Genomic DNA, 13,199 nt, shown 5'->3' with positions numbered 1-13,199 from the left:
CCAAATTCTGGTTCTGCAGGCACCGACAGCCTCCACAGGGAAGAGAAGAAGGCACAATGAGCCAGCATTGTTACAACGGAAGTGCTGGGAGACACTGAGCCGCAAAGATATGGGACACAGCTCTGTATCCTAACGATTTCGTCTTGCTAGAAATCGGTGGAAAATGGTTTTAACTGTCAGCATCCTTTCCTGGGGTTAACCACCATCTCCCTGACCCCATGTGGTCCTAGAATATTTGTCTGTGTGCTGGGTGTTGTAGTTTGAATGCTCTCCAAAGGCCCATGTTAAAGGCCTGTGTTAAAGGTTTGATCTCCAGCCAGAGTCATTTTTGACAGATCAGTAGTTTCTTCCTACTGTGAGGAAGTCGGGTCTCTGGATCCTGACCCTTTCCTCTCTCTGTTTCCATGCTCCCATGGGGTGAATAGCCTCCTCTGCCACATACGCCCCATCACAGACCCAAAGCAACGGGGCCAAGAGCTGTGTGACTGGAACCTTCTGAAGCTATGAGCTGCTAAAAAAAATCTTTCTTGCTTGCACCTGATTGTTTCCAGAACTTTGTCACAGTCATGGAAAGCTGACTGGCACAATGGGCAAATTCCCAAGGTGTGCTCAGAGCCCTTCTCAAAGATGACCTCTTTTCCTTTAAAGGTTTAGAATGTCAGCAACCGGTTATCTTTCTTATACCGTAGCTATCTGAGGGTATAACCAGCAGAAAGCCTCTGAGGGAGCCCTTACTGAAAGACAGAGAAACATAAAAGAGCCAACATCATTCTGAGTCCTGCATCTAGTCATCCCACCCTCACGATGCATCTTGTAAATGCCTGGTTTTGTTTAGGCTTGTTACTCTAGAAGGAAATACACACTTCAAAATGTCTTTGATGCCGAGGTGGCTTCCCCTACAGGGGAACAAGGGATTGAAGATGATTTCCTGATGTGCAAATGGATTTCTGACACTATGATGTACACAGACTGAGGAGCAACCCATCAAGCCAGTTAAAAATGACCAAATAGTGTAGAGGCCGAAATTAAAGGGAACAACTCTCAGTTTGCCGCCTATCACCCGTAGGTCCTTCATCAAGCCACTTAGCCATTGCTTTCCCTTGAAGTCCTTATCTATTAATACATTTGCTCCATTGGGTTGTCTTGAGGATGACATGACTTGATATATATAGAGAGTAGATAGATAGATAGATAGATAGATAGATAGATAGATAGATAGAGATATAGAGAGAGTATGTATTATTATATGTTATATAATAAGGCAGGCTTTCTTTAATCACTGTCTTTAATCACGTCATCCATCCATTGTGGAGCACGTCTTTCCCTCCAACTCCAAGCAAAAGGTAATGGAGGTAGAGAGTAATTCATCAAACCACGTGGTCTGGGTCACTTACAACATTTCATCTCTCTTATCACAAGGACTGGTGCAGGCAAGGGCAAATCCCTGTCCAGAGCTGAGCAACCTCTCCAAGAACTTTCAAATTACTATTGATGGATTTAGGATTGAAGGATTGTATTTCCTCTTGGATCCCAAGTTTATCCTGGCTTAAGGTCAAAGTGGCCAATAGCCAAAGGCTCGGGGTCAGCACTGGCAGCAAAAGAAAGCAAAGCCAAGAAGTCACTCAGAAGGAATTAGAGATACAATTCTGCACTGCTACGCTAGTTACTCCTTCATGCTCTTCCGTGTGGTGTAGCAAAGAAGACTGTTGGCATGCCAACCCCTTAAAAGGAAAGGATGCTGTACTGGCCTGACAGCTCTAGGGAAAGGTGCTTGCCTCCACCACACCTAGTGAATTGTCCTGACTTAGATCCCTGGTTTAGATCTGAATTAGATCCCACATAGTAGCGGAGAACCTAGTCTGGCAGGTTGCTCTCTGACCCCTTCACATGTTCCATAAGAGAAAATCCCTTTCTCCAGCTGGGAATGGTGGCACATGCCTTAATCCCAGCTCCCAGGAAGCAAAAACAGGTGGATCTCTGAGTTCAGGGCCAGCCTGGTTTACAAAGCAAGTTCCAAGACAGCCAGGGCTATACAGAGAAACCCTGTGTCAAAAACCAAAACAAAACGAAGTCCCTTTCTTAGGGCTGGAGAAGTGGCTCAGTAATTAAGACCATTTGCCGCTCTTCCAGACGACCTGGGTTTGATTCCCCAAACCCACATGGCTGACTACATAGAGGCTCACAGTTCTAGGGGATCTGATACCATGTTCTTCAGCAGACATGCACACAGGGCACATACGTACATGCAAGCAAAATACTCATACACAAAAACACTTAACAATTTTTTAAAGTTATTTTACAACATATTTGTCTTTGTCTCTCTGTATGTGTCTGTTTTCTCTTTGTCTCTCTGTCTGTCTATTTCTCTCTGTGTCTCTGTCTCTCTCTGTCTCTCTCTGTCTCTCTCTGACACCCTGTCTTGCTTGGGCACTTACCCATTTTTATGGCCAGCTTTCCATTACTATATCAGAACACCTAAAACAGTTGATTATAAGGAAAATTACACAGCTCACAGTTTCAGAGGCCCCAGCTCCTTGCTTAGTCCTACTGCTTCAGGCTGCTGGCAACACCACACCTCATGGTGGGAATGTGTGGTAAACGGGGTCAGTTTACCTCATGGCGGCTGAATTGCTCCTGAAACTCAGCATTGGCCTTCTTGAATCAATGCTTACGCTAAGATAAATCAGATTTCTATACCTCCTACCCAAAGGGGTCCTGATGGACACAACATGGATGAACTCAGCATAAAACAGATGGAACACAACAAATGTTCATAGTAAATATTTGGCAAAACAAATGCTCCCCCCCAAAAATGTTTTGAGTCCTTTCCCTCCCCACTTGCGGAATCTATGCTTTAACTCAACATAAACTCAGAAGCCCATGAGCATGTGCAAGTGTGTGTTCGTGCTGGCTTATAATGACAGTAATGATGTTGACAATAATAGTAATGAATAATAAAAAAAAACAAAGGAACCCCAGTGTCCCAGAGGACTCAACTTGCTGGTACAAGTCAGTCCTATCTAAAGGTAATGTCCCTTTCAAAGGAAACAAGCCCACACTTGCTGAAAAATAGACAGGGAATCTTTATCACTGGGGTAAGAATTGATTGCCCCTTCCAAACATTGGAATAACTAGATTGGTAGCTGTTTGTGGATTATCAGTTTCTCTCATTGCCGGAGGAGCTGCAGTGAGGATAAGCAAGGGGTTCTGCCTTTAATTTGTCTCCTTCCACAGCTAACCTTGAAAGCCTTTATTTTTATTTAAAGATGTAGCAGGCAGACCTGTTATCTGGCTGGAGATAAAATGTTCAAAGCCATTTAGTTTTCATCTTTCCCTTAAGGGACACCTCCTTAATTGCTAAGTAATTCTAAGTGTAGCAAGCTTGTGCCTCCAACTTGAAGTGACATGGAGAGGTTATAGGGGCAATTAGAGATAATGAGACACCAGGAGACAAGGCTTCCTGTACGACTGCGGAAACTGAGTGGTCACCTCAGAGTCTATAATGGTTCCTTCAACGAAGCAAAAAACCAAACTAGAACAACCAATTAGGAGAGCGAGGCTGCATGAGGCTACATGAAACTCTGTCTGATTTGCTAGTTGTCCCTAGAGTTTTCAGAGACTGTCATCAGAGCATCCCTGGAAGTAACCAGCACATGTGGACCCCACCTTGTCAAAAACAATGGGCGCACTGTCATGACCTGACACCCACTGAGCGTATTGTAATGTATCAGGGCTATCCTCTTCTACCTAGTGCAACAGGATAGGTTATGTCTTCTTTAAGGGTCGAACTTGACATTCTTTCTTTTGAGAGCATATATTATATAAGACTGTGTAGGCACAGTCTGTGCAGAGACTAAAGAACTGTTGAAATACTAATGGAATTTCCTGATGCTTCAGGGTCAGAAGGAGACATGGTTTTGCCTAGCACGTCTTCTAAGCAGCAGGAAGGAATATTCCCTACTCACAATCCAACCTAGAAACAAATCATGTTGAGCTCTCCTCCCACTCACCCTCTCGGACACACAACCCAGTGAAGGCAAAGCAGAAATAACACAGAGACACCAACCCGAACAGTATCAACACACACACACACACACACACACACACACACACACTCTTCAACATTCCACACAAACTGCCAAGTAACAAAAACTTAAGATTAATAATCTCTTATTTTTCAGGGCTCTAGTCTGACCAAAACTTACCCAAAATAGAACTCAAGGAAACAAATTCACTTCCCAGTGCTGTGAAAAAGGGAATGTTATCTGGATAACAAGTATTCTTATTTTTGAATATGGAAATACATCAACCCAAATAACCAAATTCCTACCATGATCCCGTCCCTAGGTAGTGTGAAATGCCTTTCATTCTGGGTAGGGCCCATAAGGAAGCGACAGTGACTGAGTTCTAATTGTTCACCTGTGTCATGACAATATTGCATGGCAGGCAGTGGGAACGATTCTATCAGTGTCTCCTTCCTCCTGAAGTGCCAGGGTAAGAGACGTCTCTATACCAACAAGTTTACTGTGAGGAAGCACCTGTGAAATTTCAGCACAACATAACTTTTGTAGGTTTAAAGACGTTGGTAGGTTGGTAGGTGTTACACCCTTAGCCCCTTACAGTAGTCACGCCTTAGTCTTTATTCACCCAACAGATACTGGCTTGTCCTAGCAGACAGAAGCCATTGTATTGCTTAGGTTTTATCAGCTTGACAAAAATTAGAGGCCACCTGGGAAGAGGAAACCTCAACTGGTCCCATCAGATTGGCCTGTGGGCATTTCTCTGGAGAATTATCTTGATTAACTATTGATTCGGGAGAGCCAAGCCCACTGTGGGTGGTGCCACCTGAAGGAGGTAGCTCTGGGTTCAATTTTTTTTAAAACTGAGCAAGCATTCCTCCCTGGTTCTACTTCAGTTCCTGCCTGCAGGTCCTGCCTTGAGCTCCCGCCTGACTCCTCTGGATGATGGACAGTAAGCATGAGATGAAAAAAGCTCTTTCCTTCCTGAATTGCTTTTTGGTCATGGTGTTTATCATAGCCACGGAGAGCAAACCAGAACACACATTAACATATGAAGTTATCCAAGCAATATGGGATCGATAACATCTCAGTAGCTCATGAGAGAAATGTCCTGGGCCGTGGTGGCACCAATTTTTAATCCCAGCACTTGAGAAGCAGAGGCAGGCAGATCTCTGAGTTCAAGGCCAATCTGGTCTACAGAATAAGTTTCAGGACAGCCAGGGCTATACAGAGAAGTCCTGTCTTAACAAACAAACAAATAATAAATAAATAAATAATAAACAAGCAAACGAAACAAAGCTTTCTGAGATTATCACTAGATAGAGACTCTCTGAATGAGACAGTGTTAAGACGTCAAACTCTGAGGCAAGTCTCTTCTGTGGGACCCGCTCAGGTTCATTGCTACCAAACTGGCTGGCTCCCTACCTTGGCTTCTCTTGTTCAATACCTAGTCTATAGTTCTACCTTGAACACCGCTGGGCATAGGTGAGACGACATTGAAATGCTTCACCGGGCCAAAGAAAGGAAATGTTAAGACTGAAATAAATGATAACATTAAACCAAGTCAAGGGTGCAAACCTGGCTTTTTCCTGGTCCTCAGGCCCTGACACCCTCTCTCTGCCCTGTTCCCACAAAGCAGCCTCCTCAACGAGGACAGACGAAAAACACGTCTCTGCGTCTCAGCTCGTAAGGATGGAAACCTAAGACCAGATGGCAGAGCCCTGAAAATCTGTCTCCTTCAGAAAGGCTTGCCTTTTTAGTCCTTCTCTGCTTTTCCGATTCATTTAATTTATGTGTATGGGTGTTTCGCCTGTGTGGATATATGTGTATAATATGTGTGCAGTGTTACCAGAAGCCAGGAAGGGGCATCCGATTCCTTAGAATTGGGGTTATAGATGGTTGTGAGCTAGCATCTAGATACTGCAGACTGAATTTGGGTCCTCCGTAAGAACAGCAAGTGTTCCTCTTGTTGAAGAGGTACTGGACCTCAGAAAGAAGCAAAACCAAAAAACAACAACAACAACAAAAAATAAAACCACTGTCCTGTTTCCAGTAAGGTCATGCCTAATTACCGCAATGGGTACTTTGAACTCTAATAAATCTTGCTTCCTCTTGACATACTTTTATTAATTTCACCCTTTATTCATTCAATTATTAGAAAAAAAATATACATTGTCTATTATATCCCATACAGTACCCTAACGCTACAATAATTAAATCATTCTATTTCTTTCCTTGTTGTTTTACATTTTATATTTTTCTTAATAAGTATAATTGACAAATGAAAACTGTCTACAGTATGATAATTTGGTGTATGTGTACTGTGCTGGCCTGTTTGATGTCCGCTTAATACAAGTTACAGTTATCTGAGAGGAGGGAACCATAACTGATCCATAATATTGGGCTGTAGACAAGCCTGTAGGATATATTTTTTTCATTAGTGATTGATGTGGGAGGTCCCCGTACACTGTGAGTGGAGCCATGCCTAGGCTGGTGATCCTGAGTTGAATATGAAAGCAGCTGAACAAGCTATGGCGAGCAAGGCAGCAAGCAACATCCCTCCGTGATCTCTGCATCAGCTCCCGCCTCCAGGTTTCTGCCCTGTTCGAGTTCCTACCCCGACTTCCTTCAGTGATAGACTATGATGTCGAAGGATAAGCCAAATAAATCCTTTCCTCTCCAACGTGTTTTTCGTTATGGTGTTTCATCATGCCAATAGGAACCCCAACTAAGATGTGTACGTTATGAAATGATTACCCCAGTCAAATTAATTCAACCTATAGACAGTTATTGGTGTCTGTATACTGTATATTTAAATGTCACTCTCTTAGGAAATGCTACCATGTTACACTGGGTCCCTAGAATTTCATCTCTTTTCCTACGGAACACACAGTATAATAATCATAAGTTTAAAAAAAAAAAGTAAGTAATAAGGATGCCTTATGTTTCAGAGATACATCCTTAGGAATTTATAAATGAAATAATAATGAGAAAATTACAAGAGATATAAATTAAAGTGTGGTGACTAGTTGAAAATGGATGATGAAGGATGGATAGATACACTGTGTCCTGTATATTATGTGACTTCTTTTTATATTAATGAAATCAAAAGGCATCTTATAAGTATTAATACAAGCTGATCAGTGAACTCCCAAGCTCCCAGGGAGCAGCACCATGGTGAGACACAGGGCTACAAAACTGACCACATACACACAAGCCAGGAGATGATCGTTTCGGGTGATTTTCAGACAGTCTTCATCTCCTGGATAAATTATCCCCAGACTTCTCTGAGGTAGACAGAAACAGCAGTGTGGCCAGAACGGTCCCTTAGATAAGGGCAAAGGTCACTGTTATTGCTGCTTAAACAAGAATCAGCTGCATACGTATCAGAGGATGGCTTTATCTGGCATCAATGGGAGGGGAGGCCCTTGGTCCTGTGAAGGCTCCATGCCCCAGTGTAGGAAAATGCCAGGGCGGTGTGGTGGGAGTGGGTGGGTGGGTAGGAGAGCACCCTCATAGAAGCAGGGGGAGGAGGTAGGATAGGGGGTTTGCAGAGGGGAAACCAGGAAAGGAGATAACATTTAAAGTGTAAATAAATAAAATATCCAATTTTTTAAAAAAACGAGTTGTTTTTTCACCTATCAAGCTAAGTGACAAAAGACACAAAGGTCCTTAAACAGACTAAGGAACAATAGGGGAATTATAACTCACTAATTGGCTTTCTGTAAAAGCCAATTAAAATGCAGCTATTAATGTAGCCCTATTGATAGAATGCTCTTCTAGCAAGCACCCATCCCTGGGCGCCATCCACGGCATCACATAAAACAGGTGTGGTGGCACATGCCTATGATCCCAGCACTTGGAAGATGAAGGCAGGGGAATCAGCAGTTCGAGATCCGTGGCTATTTATAGCAAGTTTGAGGCAAGCCAACGCTACATGAAACTCTGCCTTTATAAAAAGGAAAAAAAAAAAAAAATCAGTTAAAACATACATGTGTCTGGACCTCTGACTAATGAGGTTATTTTCAGGTTGTTTCTGAAGTTTGCTATTCAAATGATATTAAATGCTTGCTGCCATGTTATTAAAATGCTCTTGTTGGGTAAATGTTCCAGGAAGATGTATCACTTAGCCAGCAGGTACTGGCCAGCCAGAAGAAGTTTTTACTCATGGGATAAGCAGAAAGCAAGCTGAAGGAGGAGAAGAGGTAGGAGAGGCAGATGTTTGAGACAATACAGGAACTCGAGTCAAGCCATATCCAGAGCCTCAGCTCAGAAAAGTGGTTGATGAGAAGGAAGCAGACCCCCGATCTAACTACAAGAGGAAGAGCCAGGCTGGGGAGATCTCTAAAGAACAACGAGGCTGAGCATTGTGGGAGTAAGTGCCATTTGGTATGATTCTTGTGGTCTAGACATGCTCCAGTATGTCACCACAGATGGCAATGAGACACTGAACTTCCAACACTAAAACCCTGTGTATAGGGAAAGAGATCAAGACTTCAGTCCTCAGGGTTCCTCCAGCCAGGGCAAAGGTCACATGAGTTCAGCAACCTGAAATGAACATCGTGGTTCACAGAATTTGCCCCTGCCTCCCATGTCCCCAGCCCAGTCTCAGAACTCTTCACTTATGTGGCTCAAAACCTTGCTTCGGGCCAGCTTTATTCAGAAAGCCTCTGTGACCATCCAGATTCTCAGCTCCCATAATAGTGACTATCTGTGTCATTCATTTAGTATGTGTGGTTTATTGCTTTTATTGTATGCACAAGAACTAAGAGGGAAGTGGATAGGGCTAATTTTTTTTTCTTGTAAAATCAAACACAACCTGCCACACCAAGCCCGAAGTTCGGTGGGGGTAGGGAGGACAGGTGTGCATGTTGGGGGGACAGGTGTGCACGCCCACGAGTGAGTTAAGTGCTTGTAGGCAGTTACTAATATTAGATGTCTTCCTCAGTGACTCTCCAGTTCATTTTTCAGACAGGGTCTCTCTCTCTCACCAAACCTGGGACTCTGTGATTAAGTGGGCTACCTGGACAGTGAGCTCCAGGCATCTACTCATCTCTCCCCTCCCCAGCACAGAGCTCTTAGCAGGAAGACTGAGGATCCAAACTGGTCCTCGTGTTTGCGTGACAGGCACCATCTCCTCAGACCTGAGAGGTGTTTCTTAAAGGAAACTCAACATGCCACAGCCCCAGTTCAATATCACACTGAAGACTGGGTACCACACAAATAACAGGGCATTTTGCGTATCTCGGCCCAAGAAAAGGGGATTACACGTATTAATATGCTCTAAAAAGTACATTAGTATACTAATATTAGTATATTAGATAATGTCGTGGAGGCCCTCTGTGATACACTATTCGGATTTAGCTTAGTGTTCACTCATTGTTGATGGTTCTTTCTTTCTGACTCTACCCCTGAATTTCCATTGAGAGATTCCCAGAAGCTCAAGTCTCTAATAAAAAAAAAAAAAAATGGTATATTTGGGGCTAAAAGATGCCCCGGCCATTAAGAGCATGTACTGCTTTTACAGAGACCCTAAGTTTGGCTCCAGCACTCCCGTTAGGTGCCTGTCATTCCAGCTGCAGGGAAATCTAACACCCTCTTCTGGTCTCCATGGGCACCTACATTCATTCTCACATACCCACACAGAGACGTATACAGACACACATACAAACTTTAAAAAAAAAAAAAAAAATTAAAAGTTGTTTAAAACGACGTGTTTGCGAGTAACCTATGCAGATCCTTCTGTATATTTTAAACTTTCTCTAGCTTATGCATAATAACTCAATGTAAATGCTATGTAAATGATTCTTATACTGTATTATGGAACGATGACAAGAAAGGAAGTCTGAACCGTATAGATGAGTTTATTTTTCCAGAATATTGGCAGCCTACAGTGAGCTTAGTCCATATATTCACACCCATAGACATGGAGGGTGAGCTACACATTATACAGTTCTATATTGTGCCCCCATAGCGTTCTTCACAGCACAGGTTCAGGAAATATTTACTCTTCTTGTTGGCATAGGCGGTAAGGATATTGGTGATGAATAATGACTGTTAATGAGAATGACTTTGTGGTCAGCAGGTCCAGCAACCCTGAATTTTGAGTTTGAATGCAACCCTTCTGCCATTTGCTCTCATCCCTCCCCCTCCTTCCTGACATGTGGGTTAGGGGTGGAAAGAGTCCTCCAGTCTGGCACAGGCCCCTTTAAAAATGTACCCAGGCTCCTTCTCTGCCAACCAGGTTGCTAAAAATACGACTACAGCAAAAGCTGAAATATTTGCAGAGAAAACTGAATTTCCTGCTACCCCCACTCCCTCCACTCAAATGGGTAAAACCTGACCTTAGAAGCCCCAGATCAGCTCTGCCAAAGGCACAAGCCTCCAGCTTTCCCACCCCTTCTTATTATGGAGTCGCTCTGTGGGCTTGAGCGGGGATGTTATGTTCAGAGAGGGCCCACTCCAAGGAGGGGAAGCCACAAGTATTGGCAGATAGATAGTCATGTGACTCCTCACCCTCCCCGCCCCACCTCTCTGCTTACTAGGACCAAGCCTCTCCAAATCCCATCTCCATCTGTCCTGAGAAGGATATGGACTGGACCACAGAGGCTTTACACTAAGTTATGGTGTATCCTCTCACTGGTTGTACCATCTCTTCTACCTGCCTTACCTTCTAGTCTCTGCTTCCACAATCCTTGCTGGCTCCAGTCCAGGGTAGTAGCATGCCCTGGCTCCCCTCCCTAACCCAGGCCTTCCTTAGAACTCTTCTTTCCAGGTCTGCAATCCTTTCCTTCAACAGTTGTGGGAGCTGGCAAATGGGCCTGGTTGTTGGAACTGAAGGCGTCAAAAAGTATAAGGTCCAGGCTCTACTTCATTTTCTAAAACTTGATCTCCTACACCCAGACCCTAAAGTTGAGCAAGCTATGGTAGGAGGCATAACCTGACATCACTTTGCCAGAGACCAGATTCATGCAGTCACACCCAAGAGCTCCAGGCTTCTCCTGTCCCTTCTCCAAGCTCACCTAGAAAACCACAGGCCCAGAGTCCCATCAGCTCACCTTGCTGACAAAGTCCAGGCACCTTGTCCAGAAGAGAGACTTCCCACTAGCCTTAAGCTGTGCTCGGAGGCAGTGATGGAATCCAACAGGAAGCAGTGTTGGATGTCACAGTGTGACAGCCTGCTCAGGGTGTTCCTGAAGATATATGAGCAGCCAGTGTTGTGTGCCTTTGAGTCTATGTGTATGTGTCACTTGCTTCTGTGTATTTGAATTGTGTGTCTGTCTTCCCAATCTGGGCTCTGCCTTCCTCCCTGTCTGTCTTTTCCTCACCTTGAAGCCTGCCCATCCCCCAGGCCAGGCACTGAGGCCAGTTCTGTGTGGGCACTTCAAGTGGGCTGTTGCTGAAATGGTTGTTTTGTGGTTGGAACTGACAGTTGCCGATTCTGGTATCCCATGGGTCTGCCAGTGTTCAGACAGCCTCACCCCACACAAAGGTGTCTTATAGGAGGAAGGGAGGGAGGTGCTGTGTGGGAGTTGGAAGAGGGGGGTAAAGATACCCCTCCTTTCAGTTCTGACCAGCAGGAAGAAGGGCCCAGAGGCAGCACAGCCTGCAGAGCAAGGTTGCCTAGCAACTCGAAGACTTTACTGCAGACTCACCAAATCCCGAATTCCTCCGCGCTAATTTGGGAAAAGCAGAGTCCAGATCTGATATCCTCTCTGCCCCTCTGTTTCCCCGCTTCGGTCTCCCCTCTGGGTCCTGGAGTAAAAGCACAGGGGAAGTTGGCACAGTCAGAGGCTCCAGATGTGTTTGTCATTTAGGCAAGGACCTTAGTTCCTAGGACATTCTGCCATTTGGTGGAGGTGGGGGGGACTAAAGATGTGCCAGAGACAGATTGGGGAACAGATTTGCTGTTACAGAGGTGGGTGGGTCCCAAACATGTTGGGAGAGACACCCCTACACCCCAACCCTGGAATCCCAGCCAGCCTCCAACTCAGCTAGGAGCCCCAAGCTGGCTAATCATGCCCCCAACCTGAGTGGACACTGATATGTCCTTTCCACTCAAGGAAAGCCGTGACCCGGACACTCAGTGGAACAGAAGCGTTCAACAGTCCCACTGCAGCTGGCCTGTGACAGTGGATCCATTGCAGCTCCTCTGTTTGAGGTTCCCTGTCCTACTCAGAGCCACCAGGCATTTCTTCCTCTCTAAGCAGAAGCCTTCCTTCCCTGTCCCTCCTTGGAGAACTTAGCTGAAGAGGACTTGGGTATCACTCAACCCAGTCATCTATACTACCCTAACAGGCTGGGAGGTTAAGAGACCACAAAAAGGTCAAGCTGCCTACCCCAAATGTTCCTTTCCATATCTCTGCTTCCTAGCATCTCTCCAAACCACATCCTTCCCCAGCATGGGCCCAAAGGGCCAAAAACCAGTGATAACCCCTACACTGCTTGAGTTGACAGCATCCTTTTTCTTCCTAAGAGCAAGTGCGAGGGTAGCTAACTTTTGTCTCATTTTGAAGAATGGGATGGGGGAGGGGAGGGTGCTAAGTCTGTACCAGCATATAAATACATTCAAAGTGGGTGCTAGGCATACATGTTTTTATTTGGTGCAGATGGATGGAAGGATAGATCAATGAATAGACAGATCACAGGTCATGGATAGATACAAAATAGATACCTGGTCGGTGATACCGAAAGATACTTAGAACTAGTCCAAGTATTGAGAATCAGAGGCTATTGAATGCCCAGCCATTAGAGAGGACATATATACACCAATGCTTCCATGGCTCAGGAAACATCATGGAAGAAGGGGCCAGAAGAATTTAAGAACCAGAAGAAGGGAGGTGAGGTATGAAATTATGACTTCCAGTCATGACTTGGCTATTGAGTTCACAACAGCTGGATCACCTGACCAAGATCTGCACAAGATCGGGCCCATCAACACTCAGTCATGGAAAGAGGAGGGGCTTATGTGGGCCCCACCCCACCCTGAAGATTTATATACAGTTAATAGTTGCTGAGGTAGGGAGAGACATTTACTTCAGGGGTGTAGTCACTAGTACGACGCCTACGATGCTGTAAACAAGCCCTTACTCATGCTTCTGTAAACAACACTAACAAAATTCAAGGGGTTCCTTCCCTTCCCCCAAAAAAAAGACATGACAGGAAAAGGGATATTTGTGG

The sequence above is a fragment of the Arvicanthis niloticus genome, chromosome 26, assembly GCF_011762505.2.
Source record: "Arvicanthis niloticus isolate mArvNil1 chromosome 26, mArvNil1.pat.X, whole genome shotgun sequence".
NCBI lineage: Eukaryota > Metazoa > Chordata > Mammalia > Rodentia > Muridae > Arvicanthis > Arvicanthis niloticus.
Note: the sequence above shows the minus strand (reverse complement) of the source record.